The 18,035-nt window shown below is 36.6% G+C and overlaps 1 long non-coding RNA gene across 1 annotated transcript; it reads right to left on the reverse strand.

The window, feature by feature from the left end:
* Nucleotides 1-1,879: 1,879 nt before the first annotated feature.
* Nucleotides 1,880-17,737, reverse strand: LOC145979423 (uncharacterized). The gene is made up of 3 exons (XR_014440781.1): nt 17,617-17,737; nt 6,946-7,096; nt 1,880-1,986 (listed from the first exon to the last, which is right to left on the reverse strand). It is a non-coding gene; the product is annotated as an uncharacterized LOC145979423 (long non-coding RNA).
* Nucleotides 17,738-18,035: the final 298 nt, after the last annotated feature.

Genomic DNA, 18,035 nt, shown 5'->3' on the forward strand with positions numbered 1-18,035 from the left:
CAGCCTCATTCCTGTTTACAACAATCACTTAATGCCATCTCTCTAATTACCATATGTTGGCTAGCTAAGTCATCAACTTTCTTCATTCAGTTTTGAACAAAAGACAGTACTAATTGAACACTTTCCCTCTATCTTGTTTTCTAGGATTCAATGCTCTGTACTGTACCTTTTCAAGTTTTTGCTAGAATAGGAATAAAATTCTAAGTTTGCAATTAATACTTTTGTAATAAGAATTATTTTTTAAAAAAGTGAAAATAGTCAGTCTGTCGAATATGTGAGGGTACATAAAAAAGTTACTTATAACCCTGTATAAAACAAACAGAACACATTGAAAAGAATACAAATATTGGACAAGAATGAATGAACATATCCTTTTTTTGACATAGTCACCAAGGTATTGCAAGCACTCTTCATATCGTGTGACGAGTTTCTCGATTCCTTGTGTGAAAAAATTTTGTCCACTTTCAACCTCTTTAACACAGCTTCCTGCACTTCCTCATATGATGAGAAACCCTCAACCCCTAGGTCTTGATTGAGAGGACCGAAAAGATGGTAGACACATCATGCTAAATTGGGGATATAGGAGGGGTGAGACCACACAACCAACTTAAATTTCTGCAATAATTCCTGGGTGACACCAGCTGTGTAGGGGTATTGTCACGAGGAACAACCACCCTATCACTTTGATCTTTAATGGCTTTTCTCAACTTCTTTAATGTCTTACAGTATGATGCGGCATTGATTGTTGTTCCTTGTAGCACAAACTCACTATAAATGACACCTTCAGAATCGAAGATCATCAGGATCACCTTTAGAACAATTGGTCATGTTTTGGCTTTTTTTGGTGGTGGCGAACCCTTATGTCTACATTTTTCGATGCCATTTTGTCTCGGAGTGTATTGGTGCACCCAGGACTCATTTCCTGTAGTGATTTTGCTCAGAAACTGTGGATCATCCCTGGAACAATGCTGAGGAAATGACAGCGCAGCCTCAAAACATTGATTTTTGTGCTCTTCGGTTAACAAGCATGACACCCAGCAAGAACAAAGTTTACAATAACCCAGCTGATCGTGAAATTAGAAGAGAGCACGACTGCAGAATATGTTCAGTTCACTTGCAATCTCTTAAATTTTCACACTGAGGTTAGCAAGAATGAATGCATTCGCATGTTCCGCGTGGTTGATAGTGTTCACAGTTGCAAGCTGCCTGAAAGGCAATTGTGGTTTGTGGTTCATGTTTGTTCTTCCCTCTGTGAACATCTGGCACCATTTCACAATCATGGGGCATGACATAGCATTCTCACCATGCACCTAAATGCCACCTCAATACGGCGTCCCATACTCATATGGTGACTACTCACATATTAAATCGGCTGCAGCACAGCTACTTCGGGTGTGGGGAGAAAAAATTCTGGAGAGTGCTGTCACCAAGCGTGATTATTTTATCTCTTTTAGTACAGGACCACAGGTTGGGTGCCACAAATCATTGTTCAGTATTATCATGATTACAATAAAATATAAGTTTTGTAATACATTTTATTAATTGTAACGTAACACACCTTTGATGAGCAACATTAAGTAAGCATAAACTTGGTGAACTGCAACAACAACAAAATAGATTTAATGGGAGCCCATGGTCAAGAAAAGTTTGAGAACAACTGTTCTAAATATCTTATAAAATCATTATCTGTATCCCATATTAGCTTCAATTTGAAGCACACATTAGTAGCACTGGAAGCAAGAACTGTACATTTTGCTATAGCAGATATTTGAGTTTTTTTTATGTTCATTTAAAAAAGATTTGAAGTCCCATAAACACACACACACACACACAGAGACACAGACATATGCATATAATATTTCTAAATGTACTACTTACTTATACCACTATTATGATGAGAGAATGTTAGAGGTAAGCCCAAGGCATTTGTTCTTGAATGACACTCAATGGATGCTTCCTTGTTAATTATCACAGATTTTTCATGCACTGGAACATAAACTATACAAGTGAGTATTTTTTAAATTGATATGTAATTTTATTTATCAAATTTCTACCATTATTATGTAAAAAGAGTCCTGACACATGACACACAAGAACTACAGTGCTTTTCATGGAGTAGCGGGCAGTGAGAGCGCATCAGCTGGCAAACTGGTTGCAACATCTATGTAAGTGGAACTGCTAGCTATTAAGCTCATGCAATATTACATTCATGGTTACAATTAAAATGAGCATGCACCTTGTTACAAAAGGTGTTGGAAATATTGTCCTCTTGCATCCACCTTTTACGGCAATTTTCACTAACCCCTACCAGATCCTCTCCCAAAATTGCTTCAATTTCTCTCCTGATATTTTCTTTCAATTCTTCTAATGTATGTTTCGGGTTTAAAAACTTGGTAGCTCACCACACAGATGTCATGGAAATGTATGTTTCTTTTGAATGACACAAGAGGGATTTTTGAGGAGTATGTTCCAATTGTGCTCCAATGTCATTTAATTTCTCCTCAGTAAGCACATACCATTTCACCCTTCACTTCTTATCAAGAATAGACCCTGTTTTCCTAAATGTGTTCACAAGTTTCGAACACTGTCTCTCTGTGGAACAGATACATCTGGGATTTCTGCTGCAAAATGCCTTCTAACTTCCCTACAATAATTCATAATGATGTAAAAGTTGTACATAAAAATTTGTTATTATAAATTGTACATGTATCAGGACATTATCAGACTGCAGAAGAGCACAGTAATAAGTAAACTAAAACAAATCAATCTGAAACACTTGATAACACCTTAAAAACTTCATAAAGACATACAAACTGGAAACAGCTATCTGAATACTGAAACACTCATGTGTCTATTGCCAAGGTCAGTGTAAAGCTGTGGGTCTAAATGCTAGCAGACACCCTTTCAATGACGAGCATACTTGCTGCCGCTTCAGGGATGACTTGACCGTGAAAAAACACAGCATAAAAGTTATTATATGAAATGACATATTTACCACATTTCTGTAATTTAAAAAGATTTTAAAAATCTATTGTACACATAAATCATGACAAAAACTGTAGACATTCATTATATTCAAAGGATCATTACCTTTGAATTACACAAGTGTGTATTATTGTAAATATATTTCCATCATACGAGAGTTATCCAGAAAGTAACTTATGTTTTGGAATAAATAAAACCCAAATGAAGGGAAACATTTTTTATTATATACATTTGAAAGTCAAACTCTTACACTATTTTTTAACAAATCTCCACACAAATTGAAACACTTATCATAATGGTGCACCACCTTATTAATTCCATCATCATAGAATTTTGCTGCCTGGAACTTCAAACTCTCATTCACGCCTGCCTGCCATGATCTTTCTTGCTGACAACGTTTGCAAACATTTCCTTAGTTTTTTGGGAGAACTCGTGTGTCTCCACTCCATAGACTGTTTCCTTGTCTCACAATTCACGTGTTTTACCCAAATCTTGTCCCCAGTTATGACACGATCGAAAAGTGAGTCACCATCTTTTTCGTAGGCTTCGATAAATTTCAATGATGCTGCCATGTGCTGTTTTTTGTGGTCTTCTGACAAGAATTTTGGTACACATCTTGAACAAAACTTATAGTAGCCTAGCTTTTGCATCACAATCTCATACAACAAACTTTGTGAAATTTCTGGGTACTCAAGCGAGAGCTCCGTAGTAGTGAAGCAGTGGTTTTCACAAATCTTTGCATTGATTTTCGCCACCAGTTCATCAATCATGTAACGTGATCGGTGCAAAAAATGCAAATATACTAAATTAATGGAAGATGACCCAGAAGGGGGAGGAATCGATTATTTAATATCGCGCCGACCAACGTACAAAATAATGAGTGTGAAGTTATTGAAACGTTGTTCGTCTCACTTCAGTCCCGTAAATGGGATCCACAAGCTTAACACGTACATGCAGGACAAACATGAAACTTGTAATAAATAGTACTGATCAAATTAAGAAAATAAACTTAATCTTCAATTTACTTATTTACGTTTTCTCTCCCAAAGATGCGTTCCTAACACCCATAAGCCCCGTTGACTTGTCTTCAATATTACAATCCCTCAAGGTTATCTACTCAATTCATTCCCGCACTAACAAATTGATTTTTTGGTGTGAATAGATAACATAAATTTAAAGTTTTATTCATTTATTATCATCAGACGTCACAGCGTAATAGATCGTCCGTGATTAATTCAAACAAGTACAAAATTCATATTGCAGTCACAAAATGTTTAGATGACGTGCATAAAAAACAACGACAATTCAAATAGCATAATGCTTTGGAACCTTGATAAATCTTTACTCTATAGATCCTTTTAATTAATAACTGACTCATTAGATGCTCCCTCATTTTTGTACTATAATAATTTATTACTCATGGCTTATTTTCTTTAAGAACATGCGAACACATTGCCTGCAACCTCTTATCAATATTGACACATTCAAATCTGTCCAATAAGGAGTACTATGAAAGTGGGAATCGGCTCATTCAGACGGCAGACGCAAATTTCATCATGCTGCTTAGTTTCATTTTATTTGTCAAAGAAACTTATTTCTTTGCATCATTCCAATGGTAGTACTAACACAACTGGCACACTCAATAAGTACAATTTCAATCAGAGTTCACTTTACAAACCTCATGTTCTTGGCTAGATGTCAAATCCCACGTCATCGACTTCGTTCATTCTTGTTCACAGCACTTTTTGGTAAGACTCGGTTCTGCAGTGGGGAAACTCTCCTATTCTTCTCTTTACCATACTGGAATCATCTTAGGATGCCTCATAACCTGTTCCCTTATGGTTACCTTGCTTGACTCGGCATTGTAGTTGTTCCTGGCCAAATTACACCTTCCAATTTGACCACTGCAGCTGCTATCCAATGGGGACGAGTAACCTCTTCCATTATGGTTACCTTTGCTTGACTCGTAGACTGTGCTTCACCATGCACCAAAATGCGTGACCAATCCAACGTAGTCGTTCTTGTCAGTTCGTCCAAGACCATTTCTGCCTTGCAAATGATCTGTCTCAACATCGCACATGCCTCGTAGTAAACTTCCATTTTTCAGTAAGTCGAACACGTAGTCACACAACTTGCTCGTAACAATAATCCCCGTTGTACAAGTTCGCCATATCTCATGCTACTACTTCTCTTATCACGTAGATCTGGTAAGTGAAAATTCAATGTTCAAAAAACTTGTCCCAGAAAATATCCCCCCCATCGACGAGTCGAAACTGTAGAGAGCTTATATAAAAAGGTTGCTTCTTTTGCACGTCGTTGGACAAGTCTGGTTTCGTTCACTCGGAACAACCAAGCTGATGAAGAGAGCACCACACTGCCCTCTAACAGAGACTTACAGCAAATTACGTCATCGTCGAATAAACAGACACGTAGCGTAACAGCTGATCAAAGCTGAAACGAAATTGTGTGCATTTTATGTTGCGTAATATGTTCAATCACTCAAATGCGATCCACAATTAAAAAAAATGTCACAGTCACAATGCTTGGTCTGCCACTTCGCACTACATCGTGCACATTAGTGTGGCTATTTTTAAACATATTGCACAACTGCCTCACTCCGCCTTCACTTATTATGTCGTTTCCGTGCACCTCACAAAGTTGTCGATGAATTTCAATTGGTTTGTGGATTTTCACCAACAAAAATCTAATCAGTGACCGCGCTTCACAACTAGCAGGATTTTCGATTGTAGCACACATTTTGAACATTCACAGTGAACCATAGGCGTAGCTACAGGGTGTGCTGGGTGTGCCTAAGCACACTATAATGGGCTGCTTTATCAAAGAGAATTAAAGACAGATATTTCAATAAGAGAGAAAATAAGCGGCAATTTGTAAGAAGTTGAAAATGTCATTACTTGGTACAAACGTGTGCATTATCGCTGATGAAACGGGTGTCTATAGATTTTCGATTTTTTGATGTCATTGGAGAAAGAAGATATTTACTGCATTCTACTCTGTACTGCAGCAACTTTCTTCTATACCTGTCACAAGCTTCACGTGTGAGAAAGCTTTCTCCAGGCTTTCCCAAGTTAAAACTAAATTAACAGCAACTCAGAAGCAGGGTAGATTGGAAGCCCTGCTCTTGCTATTTGTGGATCAGGAAAAAGCTTCGTCTATTGATGTAAATGAAGTTATTGATGAGTTTAAGAACATTGTACCTTTTGACAGACGTCTCTTGTTATAGATGACGTGTGTTTTGATGTATTTGTTTGTAACATTTATGAACATTTTGTGTGTGTGTGATTTCTATGCTGATCACATCACCCCCACTCACGACAGGATCAAGAAAGTGTGGGGCGTTACCCCCACACCCCCTATACGCCTTCATGGCGTGGTGCTAAGCACAGGGGAACACTTTACCTTTACCTTTTTGATTTCTATGCAATTTGATTTTTTTCTACTACATATATTCAGAAATTTTCAACACTGTCATTTAGTGAATTTATATTCCTTTACAAACATTAGTGCAGTTAAAGAGCCAAATGATTGTGTTGCAAAATATACTATTAAAAAGGTACAATACCTCATTTTTTTTTCTTTGTGCACACCCAAATATAAAGTTCTAGCTACGCCTATGCAGTGAACACAGCAGAAGCAACACGAACCACACCCTACCACAGCTGGATGCGTACTGAGTGAGGGAACGGTCTAACACTAAGATGGCAGCGTTAGCCCGGCCCCACTCCACCGAAACGTAAGTTACTTTCTGGATAGCCCTCCTTTATATATTTTCACATATTATGATGGTGAAATACAAGCATACATGTTGTCAGTAAGAAAATGTAGTTAGATTGATGTATTTGCAAAACTACTAAAAATTGTTCGACTATTTAATAAATGATTAATATAAATTGAAAATTATCACCAATTTGAGATTGACACAAAGTAATATTTACTTACATCTATTTTTAGCTTCACATCCAATGGATATTTCATGTATTAATATATGAGAATCCTTCAAGCTTGACGATGCTCTTAACTGAATCTTTAAGTTCACTTGTTCTCCATATTTTAAGTGGTCAAAAAATGTTTCTGTAGTCCATTGATTGTCCTATATTAGTAGAAAAATCAGCAAAAACTACCATAAATATATCAAATAAAGTAACACCAAATATAGAGATATAAAGAACTGATAAAAACTCACATGTACCTTTGTTTCACTGGTAGACTTACTTTTAGGATCAATCTCAATCAGAGGTGATTAATTAAATATGAGGCATGGCAAAAACGTTAAAACATGGTTAGAAATTACTTAAAGTACATTCTAAAAGTATTAAAACTAGACCAGGACATGAACACGTTAGTGGGCTGATTCCCACAGCCACCATGGAATGACAGGTGTTAAGCTCTTTCTTCCTCTTCTTCCTTTTCAAAATCATCTGCATCCGACATCACTTTTGATGTTTCCTTTCAGATAAAAGACATATTTTTGTATCGTAATGCCTTTGCCAATAATAAGGTTTCTGGTTTTATTTATGAATTAAGCTTCTTCAATATTTCTTTTCAATAAATGAATTTACATTGCTTACTTTTCCATTTCCTCTATTCTATGATAATTCACTATTATATGTATAGCTAGGCCATCTCCTCACAGATAATAACGCTGCAAAAGGCTAATTTATGTCTTGGTAGGTGGAGAGGATTTGTGTAAAGCAGCTATTTGCTTCCTTGAAAACTGAGGATTGTGCAGGTTAGTATTTATTTTTGATGTTATCTTTATAAGGACTGTGATATGTTAAGAAATGTACATCATATTTCGCCTATACCTTTTTATTACTTGTAATGTCTTTCTCTATAAAATATCTCCCTATAAACCTCATGCTGGCTTCTGTTCGATGGAGCATTATTAGCCTCCCATGTAGGAGTCGAGTAAAATGTGGGGTGGGGTAGGACTTGACTGAATCCCTATTGTTGCCTGTGGACCATAAGGCATCAACAAAACATCTTCATCTGTTTCTACAGACTGTCATCCTCTTTACTCGTTCCATCAATGTCCCACCATGAACAGATATTCACCATATCTTCATGTTATATCATATGTTCATAACTCCCCTCAAAATATGTTCCATCCATTTCTATTTCCACCATTTTATCTGTATGAACACCTTGTCTTCTTCCAAAGTTATTGGAATTGATGAAGGTCTTTAGTTTAGCCCTAGAAAGCTAAGATTTCGTCAAATTGACAAAACTTAAATACAAAAAGGTTCCCCCACTTTTTACCAGATGATGCACTTGATGCACTCAGTCCCATCAGTTGGCCTGTAGAGGGACCAGTACTGTCTGTGTTAAATTGCTGTCCAGTTGATTCATTATTCCAGATCTTTGATCTTCGTAGCCTTTCAGATGAAGTGTTAGCTGTAATGTAAGTGTAATGCATAGATGGATAGATGTTGTGTGTTTTGTTTCGTAGTGTTATGTGCATATGTAAAATTGTGCACATATTTTATCTCTCTATGTAGGTATTGCAAGAGGCACATTTGAACAATTCTAACTGTTACGTATAAAACAAGATGGATATCAAGTGCAATGAAGTACATGTAAAAAATTAGCTTGTAACGATTTATGGCAAGTTAATTCACATAAATCTTACAACTTCCAACTTCATGGTTGGAAACTGGCTACGCTCAAAATACGCGATATACAATCGCTTATTATTTAATTCATACGATTTATGACAGATGGCTCTACTAGTCATTTGCAAGTCATCAATCGTAAAATCACGCCCCCTGGTTCAACGGAAGTGAAAGTGTGCAGACATGTGCATGGAGAGAACTCAGTCGTGTATTGCGTTTGGTACCACCAACAACTTTCTACTCTACTCTGCAGAATGTCGTCGTCGGTAACGAAGTTTGAACTTTGATTGTCTGACTTGTAAATCGTAATACGCGATGAAATTGCCGAGCTTCGTTAAGTCTAATTCGAGAAACTTTGTTGTAAAATTTGCAAGTGTTACTTTGTAAATATGGTACCTAGTTGGTGAAATGGACGCGTGAGTTTGAAAAAAGGCCATTTGACAAACTACTATTGGAAGTTGTATTGGATATCGAGAAACACGTACTACTTCGGAATTCCAGCCGAGACGTGCACTCATCAATGTGGATTTGACTGCCATTAATTGAAGGAAGTCGTGTCCCTTTTCCAGGACTGAGAAAGTTGCCACTATCAAAACAAGGTAGGCAAAAGTGGATTTTGTTGTATTTTTGTGGTGAATAGGAGTGCGATGGAAAAAACCTGATTTTCTTATTTGACTACGGATTGTGTGAATTGCTTACGAACCGCGTCATGTTGCAAAAATAAACCTTTCGTTACTCGAGTTGGTAAAAGCCCACAAAATTGCTAATCCGAATACCGCTCATCGTAAAAGTAATGGTTCATTACGATACCGTGATATACGTCACCCAGTTTAAACGTGTGGACAAAAGTTAAAAAAAAATGATAATATGAAACACGTGAGTGCAAAACTGCTTACTGTTTGATGTTTGGCAACGCCCTCACATTTCCTTTTGCTAAGAAAAGCATTTGCTTGGCATTTGTAATGTACGTCGCAAATCCGTACTTGAGATAATCGCGACAAGACTTAGTCAACGTCATTTAGCCCCCCCCCCCACTCACTACTTCCTTTTTCTTGATAATAAGATTTGATTAAATTATTGTAGAACTCCACAAGGCAATAAATTACGCTGTTTGGGAATGAGCATCTAGGGAGAAACATTCTTCCTCGTACCAAAGATTTTTGTAAATTCCTTGCGCCGTTATTTCAAATGTGACTGTCCACAGTTTTATGAATCTATAGTAATCATAATTGGTGGTTATTGTTATTAAATGTGTGGGAAACGTTATTTGATTAAACAATGTAATTCAAGAAGGTTAAGCTTGGATAGAAACGGGAGTTGAATAAAATTGTAAGTTTCTTTGCACATGAATCGAGGCGTTGTCCTTAATGAAATTGTCTTGTTGAACAATTGATTAACATTGTGAGTTAAAAAAAAGGGGGGGGGGCATTTAATTGATAAATGCGGTGAAAATTCTTATTACACAAATTGTGTGGGTGTTGCGATTTTATGCGTATTTAAAAAGGGCATAACTTTGTACTTGACTTAAATTTTGCGGGAATGTTACTTGAAAACAAATATTGAATTGGATAATGTAGTTATTGAGTTAACCTGGTTTACGCTGTTTCAAGGAAGGGATTAACCTCAAATTTATTGTTGATTGTTCAACGGCAAAAAAAAAGTTACATTGTTATTAAAATTGTTAAAATTGGACAGTTGCCTATTTCTTGATATAATTAACGCTAGTTACCTTCCCAATTCTGCATACGGTTAAGACGCATGTACGCAAGAATACATCAGGTATCGTAGTTAGTGATATTTGTAGAATAGCGAAAGTAGTATAGTGATATTGGAGTGTCATAAGCTATTTTTGGTTACGGTGCGTAACGCATTTTTTGGAAGTGAATAGTTGTACTATTTATGTTATTACATTACTCGATCTTACGAATACTCCTTTGGTCAAATTTGTATTTTGTCGACCATTTGCTGACCTCCCCCCTCTATAATTGTTTACAATCCCGAATACAAGGATACTGAAGTTCATAGTAACTTGAGGTGTTGCGAACAACGCAACATTAACCTCCACACCGTTAGATTTTGTGACGTTTACCGAGGTGCTTATAAATTAGATCCCGGCCTTAAGGTAAATATTATAATGATGAGGCCCAGCCGCAATTAAACTAAAGAAAAGCACCCGGCGAACTTTCATGTTACAAGCTCAAGGAATGGATCGGATAGGGGACTGCGAACATGATTGATTTGATTGATTTAGTTTATTTTACTTTGCTTTTGTGCCACTTTGACCAATTGCAAAGATGGAATGAGTGATGATATGATGAAAATTGATGAATGGACACTCACAAACACCCAATGGCCACACCAGGATTCAAACCCGGGACCACCAAGCATCATAGTGCAATGTGCTAACCACTCTACCATGGGGCCTGGCGACTGTGAACATGAGAGTTAGTGAAACTGAAGAGACATATAAATTGATGATTCTGTATTGGCAGACGACGACGACACATCACTGGTGCAGTGCATACCTGAAAAATACACAGGTAATGAACAAGATTGAGGCAAATCCTTTTGTAATGGTTGCTGATAAAATCAACTTTTTTATGAAGGTTCTATGACAGTTCTGTTTCAAATAATAAGAACCTGTGATTAAAGTGATTTAGAATCTATGTCTTCTGGAAATTATTTGCCAAGTTTCAATGTTAAATTTCTGTATCTTGCTGGTTGAAGCACGGAGGATGCATGTAAGTTGTGTAAGCTGGGATTACACTTTAATAGTTCTAGTAAAATGTGCATTGTTATGTGGCAAAATTCATAAACAGTTTGAAAGTTCAACTCAGTTAGATACCAGCATTAGAGATCCTGTCTGTTAGATTGCAACACTTCAAAAAGTGCAACCAGGCAGCACATGGAAACTTTTATTTCTGCATGCAGGGTGGGATCATGCAAGTAGGTAGTGTGTTAGCCTTTTGAATTTTGATAACAAATTGCCTGGCTGCACGCACACAGTGCCTAACCCAAAAGAAGATTGGTAGGAAACAGTGGCCAGCTAAAAATTGTAGACGTTTGTCCCAGCTCTGGGGTTTACAGCATAGTTGCAAACCTCATGATTAGGAGTAGTGTTGTTCATAGACGTACAGAGGATTTTTTCCAGGGAGAGGGAGGGCCAGTATTTTTTTCAGAGTGGGGTGGGGAGGGGGCAACATGGTATATTTCTTTCCATAATAGAGGAGCCCCTTCAAAGAACACCCATTCACATTGTTATCATAAATTTACCATGTTCCTGCAATGACCTTGGAATAATTAACATAAATTACTGTGACTTAAATGAAATTAGATGTGTGAAAAATGTACTTTTATGTTTGACATTCATTTTCCAGGTGGATGGGTGAAGAGATCGTAGGTATGGGGATAAATTGCTGACCCTGCCTGCCAAAAAATTCCAGAAATCAATACAACAGGGAATAGCATTCATCATGCTAGGCAGAGGCTTATCCAAAGTATAAGTTAAAATTTACCCAGATAGCACAGACAGCTTGCTGCAAGCATGAAGCAAGCTTACCATGGCAAGCTAAGTAGCTAGGAGTAAGCTTGCCATGGCAAGCTATTAGCTGGATGCAAGCTTGCATTAAGCAATCTAGTTACCAGAAGTGGAAGTTGCAGCAAACTTGCCAAGGCATACTATATGCTAATAATATTTTTTTCTTTGGATAATAAACCTTTTCGAGCAAGGTCTCATCTCCAGGAACCTATCAACTGGCAGCAAGCCACAGCACCTAGCAACCTGTTGAGTGAGATGAGTCAAGGCAAAATGGATAATAAACCGTTTCCTGCTCCCACAAAAATAGGCAATAATTAGGCTGGAGAGTTCAATGAACTAACCGATCTCTAACTATGCACTGGTAATGATCAGGCTTGAAAGTTCATACGAACTAACCGATCTGAACTTTCCATTAATTTTTTTTTTTTTTTGCAGTACTTAGCTCCTGATTATATAGCCTGGGATAAAAAATATTTATCATTTGAGTTTTTTACTTTTATTCACCACATTTTATTTTTTGATCTTCGTTGCAACTTCAATATTCACATTATTTAAAAAATGCATCCTTATCACATGCATCAGGCTTACGTCAAGCTTGCCATGTCAAGCTTGCTTTGACAAGCTAAAAGGAAGATATCGCAAGCTTGCCAAAAGCTTATGTGCTATCTGGGTAGGGGGGTGGTATAATGGTAAATTTAGAGCCAATATAAGCTTACTCTGTTGGAAAGGTGACGCTCTGACACTGTGCAAGTCTCATTTGCCTATCTGGTGGGGCAAGTGCATCCACATGGCCAGTTTGAATTATTTCATTTTTTAACAGAATGGTTCAATGTTTCTTGTGCTTGAACTAGCTAGGAATGTTCCAAAAATATTCTACTTGTACCTAGCCTGGTAGAAGTTGGTTTATTCTCAAATAAATAATATGCACAGGACATTTTTATTCCTAAGGGTTCTCACTACCTCCACTCTCCCCTAACTTTCCACTGATAAACACAAACAATATCTTTTTTTTTTCTATTAAAAAGAGAAGTTTATTCACTTCTTCATATTCCAGTTGTAAAGGATGGTTTACATGCTGAATGTTTTCTGCATACTTGTTGATATTGATATAAGAATTACTCTCAGATATTTAAGAACTATGGTGTTTAATCTAAATATTGCATTTTTTTATACATATATATATAAATTGTACAACTTATCTTTCCATGAGCTATTCATGTTATGAACTTCAAAAAATATTATTGCCACTTAAAATACAACTGAAATACCATTCACCTTTAATTGGAGAAAGAGGGGAAATAGCGTAACAGTTGGGCTGAAAAGTACGTAGGCTAACATAGTAAAAAATATTTTTTGGACAAAATTCGATTTTATTATTCAATATAGTTGCCTTCGAGGGCGATACAACGATTATAGCGGTCATACAATTTTTCGATGCCATTTTATAGTACGATTTCTCTTTAGCCTCAAAATAGGCCTCAGTTTCGGCAATTACCTCTTCATCAGTGCTAAATTTCTTTCCAGCGGGCATTCTTGCAAGGTCTGCAAACAGGAAAAAGTCACTGGGGGCCAGATCTGGAGAATATGGTGGATGGGGAAGCAATTTTATTACAGTTGAATATCGCTAAACATTGCTCCGAATCATCAAAACATTGTTGCTTTTGATCGATTGTGAGCACGCGCGGCACCCATTTTGCACACAGCTTTCGCATGTTCAAATATTCATGCACGATATGTCCAACACGTTCCTTTGATATTTTTAAAGTCTCAGCTATCTCGATCAACTTCACTTTACGATCATTTAAAATTATTTTGTGGACTTTTTTGATGTTTTCGTCGGTAACAGCCTCTTTGAGGCATTCACTGCGTGCATCGTCTTCGATGCTCATTTCGCCTCGTTTAAATTTAGCAAACCACTTCTCAATGGTTGATTTTCCTGGTGCAGAGTCCGAATAATGTTTATCAAGCCAAGCCTTGGCTTCAACAGTATTTTTTTTCACCAGAAAGCAATGCTTTATTAACACACGAAATTCTTTTTTATCCATTTTTTCACAATAACAAAAGCTGCTTCACTCACAATGCTATATCTCACGAACTAATTATCCGGCAGCTGTGAAATTTATACACGTATCTTTTGAAGGTTAGTACTAAGTAAAAATCACATGGATTTAATTCTAGTAACGCCATCTATGAGTCAGCCTACGAACTTTTCAGCCCAACTGTTATAAAAAATAGTAATGAAAACAGTAAAATTAGACACAAATTTGCATCATCATCATCCTTCATGCATTGTAAGCTCTTGATGGTAGTCTTTCTGCACCCATCCTCTTCATGTGTCTGAACCATCTCATCTGTGCTTGATCAATCCTGTCCTGAAGCTTCACCACTCCCACTGTCTGTTGGATTTCGTCATTCCTTATTCTGTTCCATCTAGCCTTCCCCAATATACTCCTTAAAAGTTTCTCTCCACTACCTGCATCTCTTTTTTGTCTCTCTCTGTCATTGTCCAAATCTCTGCTCCATACATAATTAATGGCACATGGTATGTGTTCTATATTATCTTCTTGTATTTCATAGGTACATCCCTGTTCCATAGTAATCTTCGAACGATTTGATAGGGTCCACCATCCATTTGTTCTCTTCTGTTTAAGTCCTCATCTATTCTTCAACTTCTCTCAATTATGCTTCTCAGATATTTGTAACCTCTACTACTCTCAACTCTTCCGTGTCCACCTTTATTCCTTGTACATTTCTTCTTCTGTTTCTTATTGTTATTAGCACCTCAATCTTTTCTGCACTGAATTTCATTCTGCTGTAAAAATATCATTTTGAATTAATCTTACTGGATTTAACCCATTAACGCCAAAACAGTATTTCAAGTATTTTTTCAAATTCTTTTTTTGAAATGTCATAGTCGAGGTCCGAATAAGGTGAAAGAAACATTTTTGTTAATACTCATTTTATTTGCCTTCATTACAGACTGGCAGATTTTCCTGCCACCAGGCATTTAAGATAACAATTTCAACTACTTTTTAACTTTATTTGTGATTATTTTGTTTTTTATTTAGTTACTTAACAACAATTTTTAATACATTGGTATCTATAGCATAACCTATTTATATTGAATATATCCAAACACAGAAACATACAATAGTTCCAAAAATGTACTGTAAATAAATTTCTAAAAAGATATATATTTTAGTATATAGTTAAAAAAGAAGCAGAATTTTCAATCAATCTCTTGAACATCAGTTAAAATCTGCTCCATTATGCATCTCAAGCCTTGAGGTACTCAGGATGGAGAGTAGATACACATTTACCACAATTGCATGTAGTACGTCCTGAACATTTCTTACATCTTGAATTAGGTTTATTGCTCTTCACAATCCAATGTCCAGTGTTAGCATATTAGAGTGCATGTTGTATCTCTTTTCTCAAAAATGGTGACCTGGTAACACTTCTTGTTACCAAACTGCTTGATGAGTACTTTTTAGTAACAATCATTGGTTCATTTTCATATTATAAGCAAAATGTAGGTGGCACATTATGTGATCAAATATATCCCGTGTCATGGCACCAGATATCATTTCATTGCATATATCTAATGCATTATTCCAATGCATATGTTGGTTTGGTAACCTACAATATTCAGAAACAAAAAAATATTCTAATGAAGATTAGATTATTTTATTTTGTTGTTGGCTCAGTAAGTAATTTTTTCTGAATAGCATAACTTTGAGTTTGTTCCACAATCATATCAACAAAATGTGCTGATAACATCAATTGGAAGGTATCCAGAGATGGTTCAAGTGTACTCGCATAATCTACAGCAGTTGGAGAGAACAAGGGATGAAAATTTCGTACTTTGCTTTCAACGTGCCTCTCATGCCTTTCAAACTGGACAATGTCAATTTTCTTTCTTCTTCGCATTTGAGCTTCTCAGGTTGTAAATCTCCATTACCAAGATTCTTGAAACTCCCGCGTATCTCTGGGGCAGTACATTTCCTTTTGTTTGGAGAATTCTCCTTGGCAGGTGTTCCGGTAGTTCTTCTGTTTATCCGAGTCAACATATGTATCTGCTTCAGGGTCTTAAACTGGTTGCAGAAGAGCAATACTACAGCCATTCCAGTGGCGTTCAAAGGATATTCAAAAGGAGGGGGGGATAGTGTAAATTTTTGAGCAGTCAGCCCTCATTTTGCCATCATTTCCTGCTTTTGAAATCATTTTTTTAGGAATACTGAGCCCCACTAACACTCCTGCCTTAGGCACGCCACTGAGTCATTTGTCTCCTCATCTGAGTCTTCAGTCAGCAGGTCATAAATGACATTGAGAGAGAACCTTTAAGAACAAGTAGTAAGTGTAACTTGTCTTTGTACATATTACTGTTTTCATGTAATATAATGAAATAATAGTAGTATTATAATAATAAAAGTTTAACATTACTATTGAATCATTGTGTTTTTGAGGACTAAGATGCAAACTGTAAATCAGCAATTAAAATTCAGAATTTTGTGGACTGTGGGAAATGAATTTGTACTGTACATTTGCGTTTGTGCTAAACGAATATCTATTGCAATACAAAGGAAAGCAAAGATAGGTAATGACTGAAGTAGTGGCAGCAATTGGGTTCCAAAATGAAGGGGAAGGTGCCAAAACTGGGGGGGGGGGGCAAAGACAGTATATTTCTCTTTGTAGATAAGATTTAGCATAGTGCGGGGACAAAAGTGGCAAAAAGTGAGGGGGAAACTGTCCTCCCTCGCCCCAAACCCCTAATCGCCGTCACTGGACCGAAGCCAAACATCCCTTTACATGATAGATGTTAAATATTATTCTATAAAGCACAAATTTGTAGATATGTGCAGTACAAAAAACATAAGAGGAAAACAAGTATGATGTTCGCTGATTGTTTGTCACTTCAGATTTACAGCATCTAAATTCCTGGTGGCAGGATTTCCTGCTAAAGCAACTTGAACTAATATTTTTTGGCATATTATATGCTACAATTACAAATCGTATATTGCAATCAAAAATAGATATTTCAAGATCAGAAGTCATCTATTAGTTTACAAAAATATAGTAAAACATATTTGTACTAACCTTTTACTTGAGGAGCTGCAAGCCATTTTCCTTCCTATGCTCGCAAGCACAAAGAATTGACTCCTTGAGAATGCACTAAGTCACGAAATTGCATCAGCATGGTCAACGAAGAAGTTTGGAGGTTTAAACATTAAGGCAGTTGTTGCATTTTCAGTTCAATTAATCTATTTCTCTTGGAAGGGGGGTGACCGAAAATTTCTGGCAGGATTTCCTGCCATCGGCATTAATGGGTTAAATATCTATAACTATATATAATTATCAGTAACTATAATATTTTAAAGAACATGGTACCTGCGTTCACAAAAAAAATTCATTTTCATTTGTGTGTAGTATCTTTCTAATTTCTCCATGCATATTTCCTACCTTGTTATCCTTGTGAGTCTTGATTTGTCCCAAACTCAGTTCTCTGCCTCTTTTATAAAGTAGAACATCTATTTTTCTCTCATGGTCTGTCAGATATGAAGGAAAGAAGTAGCTTACAGAGACACACAGTAGAGAAGATCGCCAATTGAATGTTGGGCTTTTAATCATTCCATTATAATTTTGCAAAGAGAAGAACTTTTTAACTAGAAGAGAGATGAGAAAAATATACAATGAAGTTTATTTTACTTCAATTCAGACCTTGAATCCAAGTTTGTAACTTATTTTTATAATAACCCATTGTGCAACAGTCCTTGAAGGCCAAGGTCTATCTACCGACTGCTGGCCCCACCTACACATGCCCCAGCAGAGGTTAGCAATAATCCAACCAGTAACAGGGTGATGATTGGTCAGCATGATGA

This window comes from Lepisma saccharinum, chromosome 26, assembly GCF_977018435.1.
Source record: "Lepisma saccharinum chromosome 26, izLepSacc3.1, whole genome shotgun sequence".
Lineage (NCBI taxonomy): Eukaryota > Metazoa > Arthropoda > Insecta > Zygentoma > Lepismatidae > Lepisma > Lepisma saccharinum.